We start from the raw sequence: 21173 nt of genomic DNA on the forward strand, positions 1-21173 counted from the left end.
CGAATGACGGCGGTGTCCTGGCTCCTCCTGGGATATCCGACGCTCATATCCGAGGAGGCTCCCCTATTTACTAACAGAGGAAGGGGGCGGGGCCTAACAGCACATCATCAGTAGAGGCGGCGCAGCTTCCCGGCCAAGTCACAAGTGGCAGAGCATTTTTAAAGTCATTTTGCTTTGGGAAACTGCAAACAACACCATAAAAATTAAATGTTTTAATAAATTTATTTCAATGAATATATCTAGAAAAAAAGACTTGAGTTTTCAGCAGCCTGTGCGTCTATTGCACGATATAGGTTTGTGTCGCGCTGTCCAGGGTAAGGGTTAGAAGGAGGGAACGCGGGTCCTTCCGGTTCTTGCGCACGAATATCTTCCCCGCCAAGACCTCACCTGCAGAGAGAAAAACAAAAAGAACAAAAGTTGATACCATCTGTAGGTCTAATGCTGCCGCCATACATACAGGTAAGTGATACTCTTGTACCTTTCAGGGGCCGGGACAAGGGTACCTCCTAAGTAAAGCATGTATTTGGGGAAAAAAAGGCTTATAGGTAGATTCACTCGTACTGACCCCCGCCGCGCCCGCCGACACCCTCCCGACCCCACGAAGGGCAGGAGGGGCGGCTGACGGGAAGGGGGCGCCCACCGCAGCTGGGGCGATCCACGGGAAGGGCCCGGCGCGCATCCAGAGTCGCGCCGCTGCCCGCCACCCGATTCACAGACAGTGAGGACGGCGTATCTACTGATAGCCTAACTCGGAATCTGCGCCGACCTAAGTTTAAGTGTATTCTCAATCTCAGATACACTTAAACCTATCTAAGATACGACGGCCTGCGCCGTCCTATCTTAGGGTGCAATATTTAGGCTGGCCGCTAGGTGGCGCTTCCATTGCGGTCGAGGTAGAATATGTAAATCACTAGATACGCCGATTCACGAACGTACGCCTGCCCGACGCAGTAAAGATACGCTGTTTACGTAACGCATTATCAGGCCTAAAGTTATTCCATCAAATAGCTGGAATAGTAATGTTAAGTATGGCCTCCGTTCCCGTGTCTAAATGTTCGACGTTGTTTGCGTAAGTCGTCCGTGAATAGCGATTTACGTCATTTACGTCCACGTCGAAATCAATAGGACCACGCGGCGTACTTAGCCGCAATGCACACTGGGATATGTAGGCAGACGGCGCATGCAGGGCCGATCCTAGGCAGGGTGCACAGGATGCTCCGCACCCAGGCCCTGCAGAGGTGGGGGCGCCGAGGCTCCAAGTGCTCCCCTCCCTCCTCCTTGTCTGTGTCCAGAGGCAGAGCGCATGTAGCGAGTGCTGCGGTTCCCCACCCCGCTTGCTCTCTCCGCTGGCAACTGACAAGAGCACATACCTCCCGCTGTCCCCGGAATCCGGGCTGGGTACCACAGCGGAGCCAATTACCGAAACACGTTCCGGCACTAGGCTCCAGCAGTCTCCTGTTTGCCCCGCCCCCTCTGCGTGTGTCGGCTCTTCTCCCATAGGCGGTGTGATGAGAGGCTTCTGGGTTGGCCGGAGCTGCTGCCAATCATCCCGTGCACTCCCAGAAATGCTCTCCGAGTGCCACCCTCCAAGTAACCAAAGATGCCACATATGCCCCGCCCCTGTAAAGTGCTTCTGCTCCCAGCGAGCCCGAGCTACAGGGATCTATTGGACAAGTACTGATCTATGGGGACACCTGATGTGGGGGGCTCCGATGGGGACACCTGCTGTGGGGGGGGGGGGGGCTCTGATGGGGGACACCTGATGTGGGGGGCTCTGATGGGGGACACCTGCTGTGGGGGGGCTCTGATGGGGGGCAACTGCTGTGGGGGGCTCTGATGGGGGACACCTGCTGTGGGGGGGGCTCTGATGGGGGACACCTGCTGTGGGGGGGCTCTGATGGGGGACACCTGCTGTGGGGGGCTCTGATGGGGGACACCTGCTGTGGGGGGTTCTGATGGGGGACACCTGCTGTGGGGGGCTCTGATGGGGGACACTAATGAAGACTTCTTAGGGGAGCATCTCTTTGTTTTAGTCGTAGCCATAGAAACATGTTTAAATAGGAGGAGTTAGTAAGATGACCACGCCCATGTGGGGGCGCCAGAAATATTTCTGCACCCAGGCGTCTGTGACCCTAGGACCGGCCCTGGGTGCATGCGCCGTTCCAAAAAAACGTCAATCACGTCAGGTCAAGCCTAATTAACATAAAACACGCCCCCTCAGCCTATTTTAAATCAGGCGCGCTTACGCCCGCCGCATTTACGCTACGCCGCCGTAACTTTGCAGGCAAGTACTTTGTGAATACAGTACTTGCCTTGCAAACTTACGGCGGCGTAGTGTAAATGCCATACGCTACGCCGCCGCAACTATGCGCCCGCCTACCTGAATCCACCTATTAGAACCTAAAGGGGAGGAGGGGGGTATAGAGGAGAAAGACCTCTGGGATTCAAGGAATAAAAGGCTCTGGAACTAAAGAGGGGTTTGGGATGAAAAGGTTCTGTGATTGACGCAGTCGCATAAAACCCGATTTTAAGGGGAATACTAAGACTGCCTTTACCGACTGTTAGCTGCTTGCATACCATTCAGTTATTGATCCAGAATAAGTATTCAGCATCAAGCCCAATCGTTCCTCCCAATCAGGGCCGCCATCAGGGGGGTACAGGCAGTACACATGTAAGGGGCCCGGAGGTCCCCAGGGGCCCGGATGGCAACCCCCTTTTAAAAAAAAATATATATATATATTTTTTTTTTTTTAGTTTTTTTTTTGTTTTTTAGGGGCCTGGAGGTCCCCGGGGCCCCATATGGCAACTCTCCTTTTTTTATAAATATATATATATATTTATTATATTTTTATTTTATTTTTTATTAAAGGGCCAATTTTTTTTAGAGGTCCGGAGGTCCCCAGGGGCCCCCGAAGGCCCCCAGGGCCCCGGATGGCAACCCCCCCTTTTTTCTATTTATTTTTTTATAAAAAAAAAATTCTAATTTATTTTTATTTTATTTTTCATTAAAGGACCATTTTTTTTAGGGGATCCCCAGGGCCCCGGATGACAACCCCCCTTTTTTAATAATAAAAAAAAATATTTGTGTATATATTTATTTATTTTATATATATATATATATATATATATATATATATATATATATATATTTATTATTATTATAGGGCCCAGAGGTGCCCAGAGGTCCCCAGATGGCAACCCCCCTTTTTTTTATAAAAAAAATACATTTTTTTTATATTATTTTATTTCTTTATATATATATATATATATATATATATATATATATATATATATATATATATATATTTTTTTATTAAAGGGCTCAGAGGTCCCCAGGGCCCCATGTGGAAACCTTTTTTTCTTTTTATAAAATGTTTATTTTTTTTATTATTATTATTATTATTAAAGGGCCCAGAGGTCCCGGATGGCAACCCCCCTTTTTTGTAATTTCTTTTTATAAAAATTTTTAATAATATATATATATATATATATATAAATATATATATTTATTTTTTATTAAAGGGCCCAGAGGTTATATATATTTTTCTTTATTTCTACTTTTTTTTGTAAAGGCCCCCCCCCCCTCCGCTTCTCAATTCGCAGCAGCCCCCCCACTTCTCAATTTCAGGCAGCAGCCCCCCCCCCCCCCCGGTTCTCTGCTACAGGGGGCACATGCCTGAAGCTGTGTAAGGGGCCCCATAATTCCTGATGGCTGCCCTGCTCCTAATCAAAGTATCGCAACAGCAGCCAGGCAACCAGCATTTCGTATTTCTCTCTGGACGAGTTTCCTTTCCAAATCTCCCTGCTCCAGAAGACCGTTCAGCGAAGAGGTAATCAATGTATAATTTTCCGGCTGAGCCTTCAATCTGCTTTGTGCAGTATTCTCCTCGCAGCTGAACGGAGCACCGGAGCCTCGGAAACACCTCGCCATGATCGGCACAATTAATCAGTGTCATGTAGATATCAGATGACTGATGTTTCCCGAGCGCTCAGCTGGCCCCCGGAGCCGCCGAGAGAGTCTCTCCGGGATAGATCCACTTCACCTTGCTCTTATCGTCCCCCTCCGGCTTGCCAGAGCGGCGCTCGGCGGCGGAGCCGGGGAGATTAGGACAGAATACATTTCATTATTACCCTATTATGCGCTTTTATTTGCCCCTCGGAGACCACTTAAGTCGGCTTACAAATAAACTTACAACGATCGGCGCGCCATCTGCTTACAAATTGCCCGGGATAAACACGTGTACAGCGAAGAGCGGAGATACCGATATCTGTAATTTTACCGCTCGCTGGGAACAGCCGACGCCGTGATTTACATGAGAGCCGAACTCCAGGCAGATATAGAAAAAAAAAATGATTACATCGAGCCATGGAGTCGCTAAAACAGGAATGAAACGCATTTCTACCTCACCTAGAAAAGAGACCCCAATCCTGTTACACTCTGGGAGCCAATCAGAGCTCTGCTGCCTTACAAAGTGCTGTCAGTCTAACACAGTGGACATGCTAACAGGAGAAAACTACAGGGATGAGGTCATCGTTGTGCTGCGGTTTCTTCATGATCTAGGTCAGGGGTCTCTAAACTTTCTAAACAAAGGGCCAGTTTACTGTCCTTCAAATTTTATGAGGGGGGGGGGGGGGGACTGTGGCCATCGGGAGTACAAAATGTTCCAGCATCAGGGGGAGTAAACAATTCCCCACCATTGGTGTCATTGGGAGGAATTATGTTCCATTACTGGTGTCACTGGGACCCATTGTTGGTGTCATTCAGAGGAATTGGCCCTATCAGTGTCATTGGGAGGAAGTGTGCCACATCACTGGTGTCACTGGGACCCATTGTTGGTGTCATTGGCCCCATTGTTGGCGTCATTGGCCCTATCAGTGTCATTGGGAGGAACTGTGCCCCATTACTGGTGTCACTGGGACCCATTGTTGGTGTCATTCAGAGGAACTGTGCCCCATCCTCGATGTCATTGGTAGGAATTGGCCCAATTGTTGGTGTCACTGGGAGGAATTGGCCCCATCGGTGTCATTAGGAGGAATTGTGCCCCATCACTGGTGTCACTGGGACCCATTGTTGGTGTCATTGAGAGGAATTGGCCCTATCAGTGTCATTGGGAGGAATTGTGCCCCATCACTGGTGTCACTGGGACCCATTGTTGGTGTCATTGGGAAGAATCCAGAGGAAGTCTATGCCAGAATTATCTCCTGAGGAAGTCTATTACAGCATTAGCTCCAGAGGAAGTCTATTACAGCATTAGCTCCATAGAAAGCCTATGCCAGAATTATCTCCTGAGGAAGTCTATGCCAGAATTATCTCCTGAGGAAGTCTATGCCAGAATTATCTCCTGAGGAAGTCTATGCCAGAATTATCTCCTGAGGAAGTCTATGCCAGAATCATCTTCTGAGGAAATCTATGCCAGAATCACCTCCTGAGGAAGTCTATGCCATAATTATCTCCTGAGAAAGTCTATGCCAGAATCATCTCCTGAGGAAGTCTATGCCAGAATCATCTCCTGAGGAAGTCTAGGCCAGAATCATCTCCTGAGGAAGTCTAGGCCAGAATCATCTCCTGAGGAAGTCTAGGCCAGAATCATCTCCTGAGGAAGTCTAGGCCAGAATCATCTCCAGAGGAAGTCTAGGCCAGAATCATCTCCAGAGGAAGTCTAGGCCAGAATTATCTCCTGAGGAAGTCTAGGCCAGAATCATCTCCTGAGGAAGTCTAGGCCAGAATCATCTCCTGAGGAAGTCTAGGCCAGAATCATCTCCTGAGGAAGTCTATGCTAGAATCATCTCCTGAGGAAGTCTATGCCAGAATCATCTCCTGAGGAAGTCTAGGCCAGAATCATCTCCTGAGGAAGTCTAGGCCAGAATCATCTCCTGAGGAAGTCTAGGCCAGAATCATCTCCAGAGGAAGTCTAGGCCAGAATCATCTCCTGAGGAAGTCTAGGCCAGAATCATCTCCTGAGGAAGTCTAGGCCAGAATCATCTCCTGAGGAAGTCTAGGCCAGAATCATCTCCTGAGGAAGTCTATGCCAGAATCATCTCCTGAGGAAGTCTATGCCAGAATCATCTCCTGAGGAAGTCTAGGTCAGAATCATCTCCTGAGGAAGTCTAGGCCAGAATCATCTCCTGAGGAAGTCTAGGCCAGAATCATCTCCTGAGGAAGTCTATGCCAGAATTATCTCCTGAGGAAGTCTATGCCAGAATCATCTCCTGAGGAAGTCTATGCCAGAATTATCTCCCGAGGAAGTCTATGCCAGAATTATCTCCTGAGGAAGTCTATGCCAGAATCATCTCCTGAGGAAGTCTATTCCACATTCATACCGTAGAAGCCTTTACATATGTCAAGATTAAACCTATTTTCATGCAGATACAAAGAGTGCCCCTTGTCCTTTGCAATGACCGTAAAGTGAATGACCTTGCACCAAGGTCACGGTATTTATTCATGGCGGTCATATCCCTTAATTGCCTGTTAATAGGGAAGAATAAATTCCGATCAGTTAATCATTCCTCGTAGCTGAGCTCCTCCATTTCTCTTATCAGATTGGTGGCTCTTCTCTGCACTCTCTTCAGTTCCCTGTCATCCTTTCTGCCTATCTACAAGTCAGGTCTGACGGATTAAAGCCAATTCAATAGGCCTGTGAAGGTCTCCATTTATCCTGGTGGTGGGATAGATAGTCGAATGACGTTTCCGCAGCTGATCCAAGCCGATCCTTCAGTCTTAATTCTTCATTATAGCTGACGAAGCGGCTTGACTGGAAACAATTCAATGTTATCTGGTAATCTGTGATCTCAGCAGTCCTTCAGCAAGGATGCTACATACATGACAAGGAGAAGGAGGGAATTCATCTCTGTTGTCACGAGAAAGCCATTACAGCAAGGGTGTAGAATGGTGAAAACCGCAGCAATAGCCGATCGCAATGTTAACCATTTGGTAGCAGATCGGTATCGGTGTTAACAACCGGCAAGGGGCTTTTATGGGGCTCTCAAACCAGCACCGCGCGGTTCGTTGTGGTGCGATTTTCCAAAAGGGTCAAAGACTTCTTTTACGTTTTTTAAATAGTTTAGGGCAGCCCGTTGAAAATGAATGATGCTGCCCTACACACGGCGCATAGGAACGTGCGCATGCTCCCTCGCACCCGCATGTTGTGAATGCAGCTTTGGTTGGGGCACAGCCTGCCCCCCTTTTATACTCCAGCCTTTGTAATCTGTAGGTAAGCTGGTCTATTGTTTTCTTTCCACGATAAATGTCACTGAGCAAATGTACTAATTTTAAATCAGAAGCAATGATGCCGCTCAGAAAATTGGTATTTTTCACTTCACTGAATAAAAAATAAAAGTTTGCACACCAATAAGACACGCCCCCTAAAGGAAGGTTCATACCATTAACTCCTTTAATATATTCAGGAATGATTACCGTATTTATCGGCGTATAACGCGCACTTTTTTCCCCTTAAAATCAGGGGGAAATCGTGGGTGCGCGTTATACGCCGATCCCCGCTGTCTTTGAGCGCCGCCGACAAAGACCGAGTCGAGTGTACTGCGCACTTGGCTATGCTCGGCCACGCTCGGCTTCCGCCCGCAGCCAAGCGAGAGGAGCCGAGAGAAGCCGAACACACCGGAAATCCAGCTCTGCACAGCTCGACCGAGGCGGCAAACTCAAACACACAACGCTGCAACCCCCGGCAGACGGACGCGTCGGACACCGACAAGGCTGGACGGACCGGCAAATAAAGTGGCCGGGTGTGTATACATTTTCTTTCATGTTGAGCTGGGGGGTGTTGAAAAATACCAACCCCCCTCCGGTGTTCAATGCTGTAGGTTAGCGCTGCACGATTAATCGCCAAGAATCGTTATCGTGATTTTTCCCGTTGAGATCTTGGCAAAGGGTTTCCCGATCTTTGGTATGCAGAGAATTTTCTCTCTGCTCTCAGCCATCAAAAGTCAAAGTCTGGGCAGTCTGACAAGTTTTACAACATTCTTTATCAGTGGAACGTTAAGTCTAAACATTGTATCAATTTGTCTTTTATATCAAAGGAATAGACTTCTGTGTGTAAATTAGGAAAGTTTAAAAACCCTTTGGACCGCCCAACGCCGATATACGTTGGCAGAATGGCACGGCTGGGCACAATCACGTAAGGGTACGTCCCCTTTAAATGCCCAGCCGTGGGGCGCGCGGCCCGCGACCCGGTCCGAAACGCTGCGGGACCCGATCGCCGCCAGTGTCCCGTGATCAGTCACAGGAGCTGAAGAACGGGGAGAGGTGAGTGTAAACACAGCTTCCCCGTTCTTTAATGTGGTAGTGTCAGTGATCGTGTGTTCCCTGATATAGGGAAAGACGATCACTGACGTCACACGTCCACCCCCTTCCCCCCTACAGTTAAAAACACATATGAGGTCACACTTAACCACTAGGGGGTGCTGTAGGGGTTAACTCTTAAACTGCAATTGTCATTTTCACAGTAATCAGTGCATTTTTTTAGCACTTTTCGCTGTGAAAATGACAATGGTCTAAAAACGTGTCAAAATTGTCCGTTGTGTCCGCCATAATGTCGCAGTCTACCATTAGTAGTAAAAAAATAAATAAAATAATAATGCAAAAAAACTATCCCTTATTTTGTAAACGCTATACATGTTGCGCAAACCAATCGCTAAACGCTTATTGCGATTTTTTTTACCAAAAAATATGTAGAAGAATACGTATCGGCCTAAACTGTTTTTTTATATCTTTTTTTGGGGGATATTTATTATGGTAAAAAGTAATAAAATATTCATTGTTTTCAAAATTGTCGCTCTATTTTTGTTTATAGCGCAAAAACTAAAAAACGCAGAGGTGATCAAATACCACCAAAAGAAAGCTCTATTTGTGGGGAAAAAAGGACGCCAATTTTGTTTGGGAGCCACGTCGCACGACCGCGCAATTGTCAGTTAAAGCGATGCAGTCCCGAAACGCAAAAAGTGCTCTGGTCTTTGGGCAGCAATATGGTCCGGGGGTTAAGTGGTTAATGAATAAAAAGAAAAAAAACGCACCAGTAAACTTAGCCCTGAATTTTTTGTGCATAATGTAAAAGATTTTCGCTGCGAGAATCACGATCTTTATCCTAAGCAAAAAAATTGCGACTCTCTTTTTGGCCAGAATCGCGCCGCTCTGCTGTAGGCGTCTCACAACCTTTGTCCCTTTATATAAAAGTCGGACGTATAATAAGAGATTCATTAAGACCAAAAGATTATTTGAAGAGTAACAAGAATTTTCGGTTGTAGAAAAGAGTTCCAGATTTTATTTTTTATTTAAAAATCATCCCATTACATAAACACCAATAAATCCCGAATGACTCCTCCCACCATCTCTCCCACCATCCCCCGACAGCCCCGCGCGGGTTCCGGTGGGTGAGCAGTGGACGGGGTCCATAGACGAGAATTGATCCGAGGTTAATTCATTTCTGGTCGGGGTCACGTCGATTCGCGGCATACTAATCCCGACCCGTCTCCCTTCACCGGCCATAGCGGGAAAGTGACGCGGGATCAACCAATACAGGGGCGCAGCTTAGCGCTTAACCCTTCTGATCCCTGAGCCGTTTTTTTTTGCGTTTTTTTTTTCTTTATGCGCACGTTTAAAACAAAAAAAATTAGGCCACAAGATTACATAAAAACCCCAGAACATGATGGGCCAGATCCACGTAGATAGGCGTAAATTTAAATGGGCGTAGCGTATCGTAGTTACGCTATGCCGCCGCAACTTTGAGGGGCAAGTGCTGTATTCACAAAGCACTTGCGTCTAAAGTTACGGCAGCGTAGCATAAATGTGCCGGCGTACGTGCGCCTAAATCAAATGAGGAACAGGGGGGTGTGTTTTATGTAAACTAAGCATGGCCCCACGTAAATGACGCTTTTTTCGAACGGCGCGCGCATGCTCAGTTTAATCACGTCGAATTTTCAAATTAAATTACGCCCGCTCAATGCCTAGACGACGTGAATGTAATTTACGCAAAGCCCTATTCGCGAACGTTTTACGTGAAAAATTCGACGCTGGCCCGACGTCCATACTTAACATTGCGTACGCCTCATAGAGGCAGGGGTAACTATACACCGGAAAAAGCCTTACGCAAACGACGTAAAAAAAAGTTGCGCCAGGCGGACGTACGTTTGAGAATCGGCGTATCTAGTTAATTTGCATACTCTACGCGGAAATCAACGGAAGCGCCACCTATCGGCCAGCGTAAATATGCACCCTAAGATCCGACGGCGTACTAAGACGTACGTCAGTCGGATCTAGCCCACATTCTGGCGTATCTTTGTTTTGTGAATACAAAACAAAGATACGCCGGCGCATCGTAGAAATTACGCGCCGTATCAATAGATACGCCGCCGTAAGTTCTTCGTGGATCTGGGCCGATGTATTTTGTGAAAGCAGACACTCCAGAGAATAAAATAGCGGTAGTTCCAAATTTTTATGTCACACGATACACGCCCAACAGTTTATGAAACTCAAAATTGGGAGCCTCAGAAGTACTCAGGGGCAGCTCGGCTGATCTCGGATCTATTGCCGAACGTCTTTCAAAACGCCCGTTAACTGCATTACTCATAAACCAAGGTTCCACTGTACATGGGATTTTTTTCTTTTTAACCGCTTAACCACTTAAGACCTGGACCTTTACGCAGGTAAAGGACCTGGCCAGTTTTTGCGATTCGGCACTGCGGCTCCCAAACAAAATTGGCGTCCTTTTTTTCCCACAAATAGAGCTTTATTTTGGTGGTATTTGATCACCTCTGCGGTTTTTATTTTTTGCGCTATAAACAAAAATAGAGCGACAATTTTGAAAAAAGATGCAATATTTTTTACTTTTTTCTATAATAAATATCCCCCAAAAAATATATACGATTTTTTTTCTTCCCTCAGTTTAGGCCGATACTCGGCTTATACTCGAGTATATACGGAATATTTATTATTGAGTAACAATGTCCCTCTAACAATTAAAAAATAAACCGCGCCGTGCAGCGACTAAGTCTTGGCTCCGGGCGATAAATCCTGCCGCGACCTACAACGAAGGTTTGCCAAGTCGCCGGAGCCCCGGGCCAGCATGGCGCTCCTCTGAAAGATCCTCAGCATATTGAGGACACCACCGCACAGATTTCACAGCAGATGCCCGCATCTTTGCACTGCGCGGACGGCTCACCCCCGATCCGTTATACTGTCAGCAAACATCGGCCAGGGAATTTTACCCCATAAAGCCGCCGCTGACAAACGACGGCCGTCCAAAACAAACCTATTTTTGGTGGATAAACCAAGATTTGCGTTCCTTTCAAAGTCATTGAAGTCGGTGTAATTATCTGAGAGCTGGAGGGGGAAAGGGATTGAGGCGGAGTCTACAAGAGCTGTTCTCCCTTTAGATGTGCATGCTCCTCCCTGCTGTCCACCACTGGATGCTGTTGACCTTAGCTGTGCAACTTGCTGATCAGTTGCTTGATTCCAGGGGGAGTGAGCTGCTGAGTCTCTGCTGGGAGGGGGATATGAGATGCCAAGTCTCTGCTTGGCGGGGGGGAGTGAGCTGCTGAGTCTCTGATGGGATGGGGAACTGAGCTGCTGACGTTTTGCTGAAAAGGGGAGGTGCTGAGCTGCCAAGTTTCTGCTGTAGGGGGAAAGCAGGGCTGCCGAGTCTCTGCCGGGAGGGGGGAATGGAGCTGCTGAGAGGGGGGAGCTAGGCAGCCAAGTCTCTGCTTGTAGGGGGGATCTGAGCTATGGAGTTTCTGCTGGAAGGGGGGAGCTGAGCTGCTGAGTTTCTGCTGTAGGGGGAAAGCAGGGCTGCCGAGTCTCTTCCGGGAGGGGGGGAATGGAGCTGCTGAGAGGGGGGAGCTAGGCAGCCAAGTCTCTGCTTGTAGGGGGGATCTGAGCTATGGAGTTTCTGCTGGAAGGGGGGAGCTGAGCTGCTGAGTTTCTGCTGTAGGGGGAAAGCAGGGCTGCCGAGTCTCTGCCGGGAGGGGGGAATGGAGCTGCTGAGAGGGGGAGCTAGGCAGCCAAGTCTCTGCTTTTAGGGGGGAGCTAAGCTATGGAGTTTCTGATGGAAGGGGGGAGCTGAGCTGCTGAGTTTCTGCTGTAGGGGGAAAGCAGGGCTGCCGAGTCTCTTCCGGGAGGGGGGAATGGAGCTGCTGAGAGGGGGGAGCTACCGTAGGCAGCCAAGTCTCTGCTTGTAGGGGGGAGCTGAGCTATGGAGTTTCTGCTGGAATGGGGAAGCTGAGCTGCTGAGTTTCTGCTGTAGGGGGGAAAGCAAGGATGCAGAGTCTCTGCTGGGAGGGGGGAACGGAGCTTCTGAAATTCTGTTGGCAGAGGGGAGCTGCTGAGGTTCGGTTTGGATCGGGAAGCTGAGATGCTGAGTCTTTGCTGGGAATGGGGGTGGGGGGTGAGCTGCTGAGTCTCTGCTGGGAGGGGGGGAGCTGAGATTCTGAGTCTTTGCTGGGAATGGAGGTATGTGGGGGGGGAGATGTTGAGTCTCTGCTGGGAGGGGGGGAGCTGAGATTCTGAGTCTTTGCTGGGAATAAAGGTATGTGGGGGGTGAGCTGCTGAGTCTCTGCTGGGAGGGGGGGAGCTGAGATTCCGAGTCTTTGCTGGGAATGGAGGTATGTGGGGGGTGAGCTGCCGAGTCTCTGCTGGGAGGGGGGGAGCTGAGATTCTGAGTCTTTGCTGGGAATAGGGGTATGTGGGGGGGGGGAGTGAGCTGCTGAGTCTCTGCTGGGAGGGGGATATGAGATGCCAAGTCTCTGCTTGGCGGGGGGGAGTGAGCTGCTGAGTCTCTGATGGGATGGGGAACTGAGCTGCTGACGTTTTGCTGAAAAGGGGAGGTGCTGAGCTGCCAAGTTTCTGCTGTAGGGGGAAAGCAGGGCTGCCGAGTCTCTGCCGGGAGGGGGGAATGGAGCTGCTGAGAGGGGGGAGCTAGGCAGCCAAGTCTCTGCTTGTAGGGGGGATCTGAGCTATGGAGTTTCTGCTGGAAGGGGGGAGCTGAGCTGCTGAGTTTCTGCTGTAGGGGGAAAGCAGGGCTGCCGAGTCTCTTCCGGGAGGGGGGAATGGAGCTGCTGAGAGGGGGGAGCTAGGCAGCCAAGTCTCTGCTTGTAGGGGGGATCTGAGCTATGGAGTTTCTGCTGGAAGGGGGGAGCTGAGCTGCTGAGTTTCTGCTGTAGGGGGAAAGCAGGGCTGCCGAGTCTCTGCCGGGAGGGGGGAATGGAGCTGCTGAGAGGGGGAGCTAGGCAGCCAAGTCTCTGCTTTTAGGGGGGAGCTAAGCTATGGAGTTTCTGATGGAAGGGGGGAGCTGAGCTGCTGAGTTTCTGCTGTAGGGGGAAAGCAGGGCTGCCGAGTCTCTTCCGGGAGGGGGGAATGGAGCTGCTGAGAGGGGGGAGCTACCGTAGGCAGCCAAGTCTCTGCTTGTAGGGGGGAGCTGAGCTATGGAGTTTCTGCTGGAATGGGGAAGCTGAGCTGCTGAGTTTCTGCTGTAGGGGGGAAAGCAAGGATGCAGAGTCTCTGCTGGGAGGGGGGAACGGAGCTTCTGAAATTCTGTTGGCAGAGGGGAGCTGCTGAGGTTCGGTTTGGATCGGGAAGCTGAGATGCTGAGTCTTTGCTGGGAATGGGGGTGGGGGGTGAGCTGCTGAGTCTCTGCTGGGAGGGGGGGAGCTGAGATTCTGAGTCTTTGCTGGGAATGGAGGTATGTGGGGGGGGAGATGTTGAGTCTCTGCTGGGAGGGGGGGAGCTGAGATTCTGAGTCTTTGCTGGGAATGGAGGTATGTGGGGGGTGAGCTGCTGAGTCTCTGCTGGGAGGGGGGGAGCTGAGATTCCGAGTCTTTGCTGGGAATGGAGGTATGTGGGGGGTGAGCTGCCGAGTCTCTGCTGGGAGGGGGGGAGCTGAGATTCTGAGTCTTTGCTGGGAATAGGGGTATGTGGGGGGGGGGGGAGATGTTGAGTCTCTGCTGGGAAGGGGGAGCTGAGCTGCCGAGTCAATGCTAGGACATGTAGGACATGTTAAAGCTGGTATGAGAATTCAGTAATTGGGGGAAAACGGATTTATTAAATTACAGGGTTTAAACAATGACTTATTACAGGGTCACCTTATAAGACGGTTCAAAGCTTTTTTTCAGTCATTATAATGCAGTTTCTTTTTAGAGCAGGCACTGGGTCCACGGGTCGCGCTGGGTCCGCGGGTCGCGCCGAGGCTCGCTGGGGACCTTGCAGGGACCTTGGCCTTGCTCTCAGACAGATCGAGACGTTGATGTGCTCCAAACTTTATCTGCGATCTCCTCACATTCTCCATATGTGCGACAAAGATGAGCGCTCCTGTTTTTGGGGGTTTTCTAAGGATATGCCGCAGGAGGAAGCCGGCACGCGGACTGACAGGCTGCGATAATAAAAAAAAAACGATCGGCCCGGAGGAATATTTGTTAAGGAGACGGGTGAGGGAGAACAGACGAGGAGGCCGATACGATCTCCGGGAATGATGGAGAGAGAGAAGAAGAAGGACGGCCTGTACCAGGCACTGCAATGCGGAGGCAGCCAGTGGGACGAGGACAATATGCTTCCTCCCCGCTGGCGGCAGACGATCGCTGCGCTCGCTGGGTGTGACAGACAGTGCAGTATTTAACGCAGAGCCCCCCATAGCATCATCACATACAGGATGAGCATGTCGGAGACACAGCCGGATTGATGAGACAGACGCGCCGGTTTGTGTTCCTGACGCGGAGATGGCAGATAGACATGGAGATTGATGCTGTGCGGAGGAGGGGGGAATGTAGGAAGCGCCAGGAGGCAGGTGGGATAAAGAGAGGCACGAGGCAACGTGAAAAAAACAAAAGGGTAGAGGAGCTACAAATTTAAAGGGGATCTCTACAAAATCCTTTTAAACAACAGAAATGGTCAGATTTCGAAGTACAATAATTAAAAATCTATAAAAAAATATACCCCAGAGGAACCCCTGGTAAGATTACCCCATCAGCGGTCATTGGGAAAACGCCTCCTACATCGGTAGTGGCAAGTGCCGCCCTTATAGGTATGGCCTAGAATGACAAACTTGCAGTCATGCCGCTGGCTCTGCCAGGTGGCATTGGACCTGGAAGTATGCAGGAACCATCAGATGGGAGGTTAGATAGCCACAGCTTGAGGAGCCCCCTAGCCAGCCCTTGAGGAGCCCCCCTAGCCAGCCCTTGAGGAGCCCCCCTAGCCAGCCCTTGAGGAGCCCCCCCTAGCCAGCCCTTGAGGAGCCCCCCCTAGCCAGCCCTTGAGGAGCCCCCCCTAGCCAGCCCTTGAGGAGCCCCCCTAGCCAGCCCTTGAGGAGCCCCCCCTAGCCAGCCCTTGAGGAACCCCCCCTAGCCAGCCCTTGAGGAGCCCCCCCTAGCCAGCCCTTGAGGAACCCCCTAGCCAGCCCTTGAGGAACCCCCTAGCCAGCCCTTGAGGAACCCCCTAGCCAGCCCTTGAGGAACCCTAGAGTTTGATGGAACCCCGGTTGGGAATGGCCGATCTATAGCGTAAGCACATAACATCCAAAGAATTCCTTTGCAATAAACTTGTAATTGACATATTTCAGCAAAATTCTGGGGACGCACACCATTTTTCACAGGGTAAATCAACTTTACTGTTCAGCACAAGCACAGACTCCCTCTTGCGTGTTTCGTCCCCCTACTGGAGCTTAACATTTACAGCATAGAAGCACAATAGTACAATAACAGGCCAAAGACATTCAACTTCAGCCAAGGTTTAGTGCAATGACAGCACATCGCTCACTCCCACCGAAAATTCTCCTCATGATTAAGCCCTGCTGTGGGTGAAACATGTTGGGGGCGTGGTTTTGGGTGGGAGTGAGCGGTGTGCTGTCACTGCAATAAACCTTACCTGAAGTTAAACACCTTCAGTGTGCAGCCTGTTATGCCTGTATTGTAATAAAGTTATCAGGGAAATAGATGCTCTAATGCGCATGCACCATGGTTGGGCAAGCGCGCGCCGGGACTAGGCAGGTGCGCGCCGGGACTAGGCGGCCGCGCAGTGCCGTGACTAGGCGCGTGCGCAATGGTGCACACCCGGCATGGTGGATGCCCGGCCTATTCAAACCCGCTGCTGACACTAGCGCATTGCTGGTGTATCTTCAGCCTGTCCTGCATTCCTGAGCTCTGTGCATCTGCTGTTCCTGATCTGTGTACCGACCCGGCTTGCCCTGACCTGATCCTTCTAAATTGATCCTTGGCTCGCACCCAACTTCTCTCCACCTGCTTCCTGCATCTGATCCCGGCCTGGCTACTGGACTTGTTTATCTTGCTCCCTGAACTTGAATCTGATTCTGGACTGACTCCCTGTGTCAAGGGATGTGTACATTCCTTGAAATAGGAATAAAAGTGATCAAAAGTAGAATAAAAAAATAAAAAATAATTTAAAACGCCCCTTTCCCCCGGTAGTTCCCACACACGCAAGCGAACACACACACACGCAAGTCCGCCCCACATATGTAAACGGCGTTCAAACCACACATGTGAGGTATCGCCGCGTGCGTGAGAGCGAGAGCAATAATTCTAGCCCTAGACCTCCTCTTATTTTAAACTGGTAACCTGTAAAAAAAAGTTAAGCGTCGCCTATGGAGATTTTTAAGTATTGAAGTTTGGCGCCATTCCATGAGTGTGCGCAATTTTAAAGCGTGACATGTTCGGTATCTATTTACTCGGCGTAACTTCATCTTTCACATTATACAAAATAATCTGGCTAATTTTACTGTTTTGTTATTTTTTAATTCATGACATTTGAAAAATTATTGCGCAAATACCATGCGAGATAAAAAGTTGCAATGGCCGCCATTTTATTCCCTTGGGTGTCTGCTAAAAAATATATATATACATATATATATATAGAGAGATTCAGAGACGTTTACGCCGGCGTATCAGTAGATACGCCGTCGTAACTCTAAATCTACGCCGTCGTAAATTTAAGCGTATTCTAGAAACCAGATATGCTTAAATTAGGCTAAGATACGAGCGGCGTAAGTCTCCTACGCCGTCGTATCTTAGGGTGCATATTTACGCTGGCCGCTAGGTGGCGCTTCCGTTGAGTTCGGCGTAGAATATGCAAATGAGCTTGATACGCCGATTCAGAAACGTATGTGCGCCGGACGCATTTTTGTACGTCGTTTACGTAAGGCTTTTTCCGGCGTAAAGTTAGTCGAACAAATAGCTGGCCTAGCCAATGTTAAGTATGGCCGTCGTTCCCGCGTCGAAGTTTGAAAATTTTACGTCGTTTGCGTAAGTCGTCCGTGAATGGGGCTGGACGTAATTTACGTTCACGTCGAAACCAATACGTCCTTGCGGCGTACTTTGGATCAATGCACACTGGGATATGTCCACGGACGGCGCATGGGCCGTTCGTTAAAAACGTCAAATCACGTCGGGTCACGAGTCATTTACATAAAACACGCCCCCCTGTTCCTCATTTGAATTAGGCGCGCTTAGGCCGGCCCATTTACGCTACGCCGCAACTTAGGAGGCAAGTGCTTTGCATGTAGGAGAGAAGTGCCAGAATAGGCCCGGTAGGGAAGTGGTTAAGCTCTCAGCACCCCCATAGCCGCTCCAGCGTTCCAGAAATTTAAAATCCCTGCTCCCCTCTTTCTTGCAGGGCTTCCGGAATGGACCAGATTGACTGTGACCAATCAGAATTGATCAGGTCCCTCCAAAAGAGCTGCACAGAGAAAATAGAGAAACGCAGGGATCTTAAAACCCCAGAAATTTGGAGCGGCCATGGGGGTGGCTGACAAGCTCGGCAACCCTGGAGGCAGACCGGGACACATGGGAGGGTATCCGATGTTAGCTCACCCTTAAATTTTTTCATGTTTTCTTGACAATTAGGTCATGAGGCGTGGATCAGCCACACCTAGTGACCTTTGACCTCTGGGAACCAGCCTTCTGACCTTTGACCTCTGGGGAGGTCCTTGTTCCAATGCCTGAGTCCTAATCTTATTCTTTAAGGGAAAACCCTAACCCTAAGCCCAACCCCCAACCCTCTAACCCCAACCCCTCCAACACCAACTCCTCCAACTCCAACCCCTCTAACGCCGACCCCTCTAACGCCGACCCCTCTAACCCCGACCCCTCTAACCCCGACCCCTCTAACCCCGACCCCTCTAACCCCGACCCCTCTAACGCCAACCCCTCTAACGCCAACCCCTCTAACGCCAACCCCTCTAACGCCAACCCCTCTAACGCCAACCCCTCTAACGCCAACCCCTCTAACCCCGACCCCTCTAACCCCGACCCCTTAATCCTCATCCATAATTTTACCTGCTTTGATGTCGATCGGTTTCTCCAGAAGGAAAACCGTTTGCTTCCAGTGAGTTTTGGTGCACGCCGGGCCGGTGGAAAAGGCGACCTGCGGAGACAGAGCGGTATTTGTAATATCACGGTACATTACTTTATTACACGACGACAACACACGCACATTAAATGCTTACAACAGGGAAAGAGCAGCTCATTCCAACATAGCCCGGGGCGCTGAATTAAGCGCAGCCTTTCCCGTAATTAATTTGGACCGGCGTCTGGATGTACTTACTGGCGTATGACAATCCTTCTCGAAGAACACGTCAAAATAGCCGGCCAGAGCCTACGAGACACATGAAGGGTAATCAGTCAGTGCGAGTTACTGCAGACGACAGCAATGTGTGGAATAACATCATCGATAGACACAATCATATATTCTATCATTGAAGAGACGCTACAAAATCGCAGCCGGCTCAGAGAAAACTGCAACACTTAGGAGAAAAATACTATTTATGGAGTTCTCATTGAAGACCAGAGACTCATGGAGGAGCATTGAAAACGAGGAGCTCTGTGTGGCCACTCCCACTGCAGAGCGTTCCTTATTCTATTTAATGGAAGGTGATTGGTCAATGGGCCTGATGGGTCGTGGGAACAGGTAGAGACACCAATGATGGGGCACTATTCCCCCCACTGACACCAATGGTTGGGCACTATTCCTCCCACTGACACCAATGATGGGACACTATTCCTCCCACTGACACCAATGATGGGACACTATTCCTCCCACTGACACTAATGATGGGGCACTATTCCTCTGATACACACCAATGATGGGGGACTACTTCTTCCACTGACACCAATGATGGGTCACTATTCCTCCCACTGACACCAATGATGGGACACTATTCCTCCCACTGACACCAATGGTTGGGCACTATTCCTCCCACTGACACCAAGAATGAGGCACTATTTCCCCCACAGACACCAATGATGGGGGACTACTTCTTCCACTGACACCAATGATGGGTCACTATTCCTCCCACTGACACCAATGATGGGACACTATTCCTCCCACTGACACTAATGATGGGGCACTATTCCTCTGATACACACCAATGATGGGGGACTACTTCTTCCACTGACACCAATGATGGGACACTATTCCTCCCACTGACACCAATGGTTGGGCACTATTCCTCCCACTGACACCAAGAATGAGGCACTATTTCCCCCACAGACACCAATGATGGGGGACTATTCCCCCCACTGACACCAAGAATGAGGCACTATTTCCCCCACTGACACCAATGACGGGGGACTATTCCCCCAACAGACACCAATGACGGGGGACTATTCCCCCCCACAGACACCAATGATGGGGCACTATTCCTCCCACTAACATAAAAAATGAGGCACAATTCCCCCCACAGACACCAATGATGGGGCACTATTCCTCCCATACACACCAATGATGGGGCACCATTCCTTCCACGGACACCAATAATGGGGCACTATTCCTCCCACTCACAAGCTGTCCTACACGGCCACCAAGTCAGCTGCAGCATCCCCTAACCCACTCTACAAACTCCATTCCTTCTTTCAGTACATCTTTACATTCCCATACTTTTATATACTTTATTCTTCACTGTTGGGCCATGAAAGGTTTCAGGAACTTGTACCGGGCCCCCCGGCCTTGTAGGGGTTGAGAACCACCTCTGTAGTGTATAAAACTTTATAAACCCAAATAATTTGAGTTGGTTTTATCTGTAAAAAAAACTTTTCCACTCTAAATGTTCCTCTAATAGTTATTCTTCGACGCGTTTCGTCAATAGTGCTAAAAACGACCAACAATGCGCCACAATAGGTACATTTCACGAATAAACCGGTAAAACTCATTAAGGTTTTGTTATTTGTTCAGCATTGCGAGGGAACGGCGCGCACCGCTCTGGGAGGTTCGACAAAATGCTTGAAAAGAAAAAAAAAAAAAAAAAGCCTCTGACTCTGCAGAACGGCGCGGTATCGCTGTCTCTGCCAAGTAATTACGGCGAGTTGTAGAGCTTTCTCCTTGGCAGAGACGGGAAAGGAAGATCTGTAGAAAAGGATTTAATGTCGCCGCGTTCCAAAGCCATTGTCTCTGCGTGTAACATCGCAGGCTATTGAAAAAAAAAAAAAAAAGGAAAAAAAAAGGGAAAAAAGGTGATGACAAGAGGCTACGTGATCGAAGGAACGAACGCACGCGCGGGGGGAAGAGGGGAGATGGCGTTTTTATCCCTCGGTGCATAATTCTCTCGCCCGCTTCTCCATTACCCAAGTCCTGGCAGTTGTAAAATCATTGACTCGTTAAAGGCGTTGGACTGGAACTAATTACCTTGACTCTGGAAATGTGTACGCCTCTACAAAAAAAAAAAAGGAAGAGAAAGCAAAAAATCCTGATGGAACAAAAAATAAAAAATCTGCATGTTCCAAAAAAATGAGAGAATGTTCAATAAACTCAACACATAAACCGAACAACAGCGGCCAATGGCGAGTCACCGAGCTGTACCAACACAGGACCGGGTTCAAGATTTATACTGCCGCTAGATAAACTAGGGATTTATTTTATTTATTTTTCCTTATATAGGACTAGAATTTATAATTTACACTCCCTGTGTGACCAAATCACATTATGCAGTAAAAAAATAAAAATAAATAAAAAGTTAAATTTCTTGCCATATATACATAAAAAAAAAATAAAAAATGTACACTCCCAGTGTCACCAAATCACATTATGCAGTGTAAAAAAAAAAAAAGAAAAAAAAAATAAAAAGTTTAAATTCTTGGCATATATACATAAAAAAATAAAATAAATGTACACTCCCCGTGTGACCAAATCAGATTATGCAGTAAAAAATAAATAAAAAAAATGAAAAAGTTTA

General features: G+C 48.9%; 1 long non-coding RNA gene across 1 annotated transcript; it reads right to left on the reverse strand.

The window, feature by feature from the left end:
• Positions 1-203: 203 nt before the first annotated feature.
• Positions 204-18656, reverse strand: LOC120916967. The gene is made up of 3 exons (XR_005744148.1): positions 18551-18656; positions 18283-18370; positions 204-387 (listed from the first exon to the last, which is right to left on the reverse strand). It is a non-coding gene; the product is annotated as an uncharacterized LOC120916967 (long non-coding RNA).
• Between the last annotated feature and the right edge of the window lie 2517 nt (positions 18657-21173).

Source organism: Rana temporaria, chromosome 11 (genome assembly GCF_905171775.1).
Source record: "Rana temporaria chromosome 11, aRanTem1.1, whole genome shotgun sequence".
In the NCBI taxonomy this organism is placed as follows: Eukaryota; Metazoa; Chordata; class Amphibia; order Anura; family Ranidae; genus Rana; species Rana temporaria.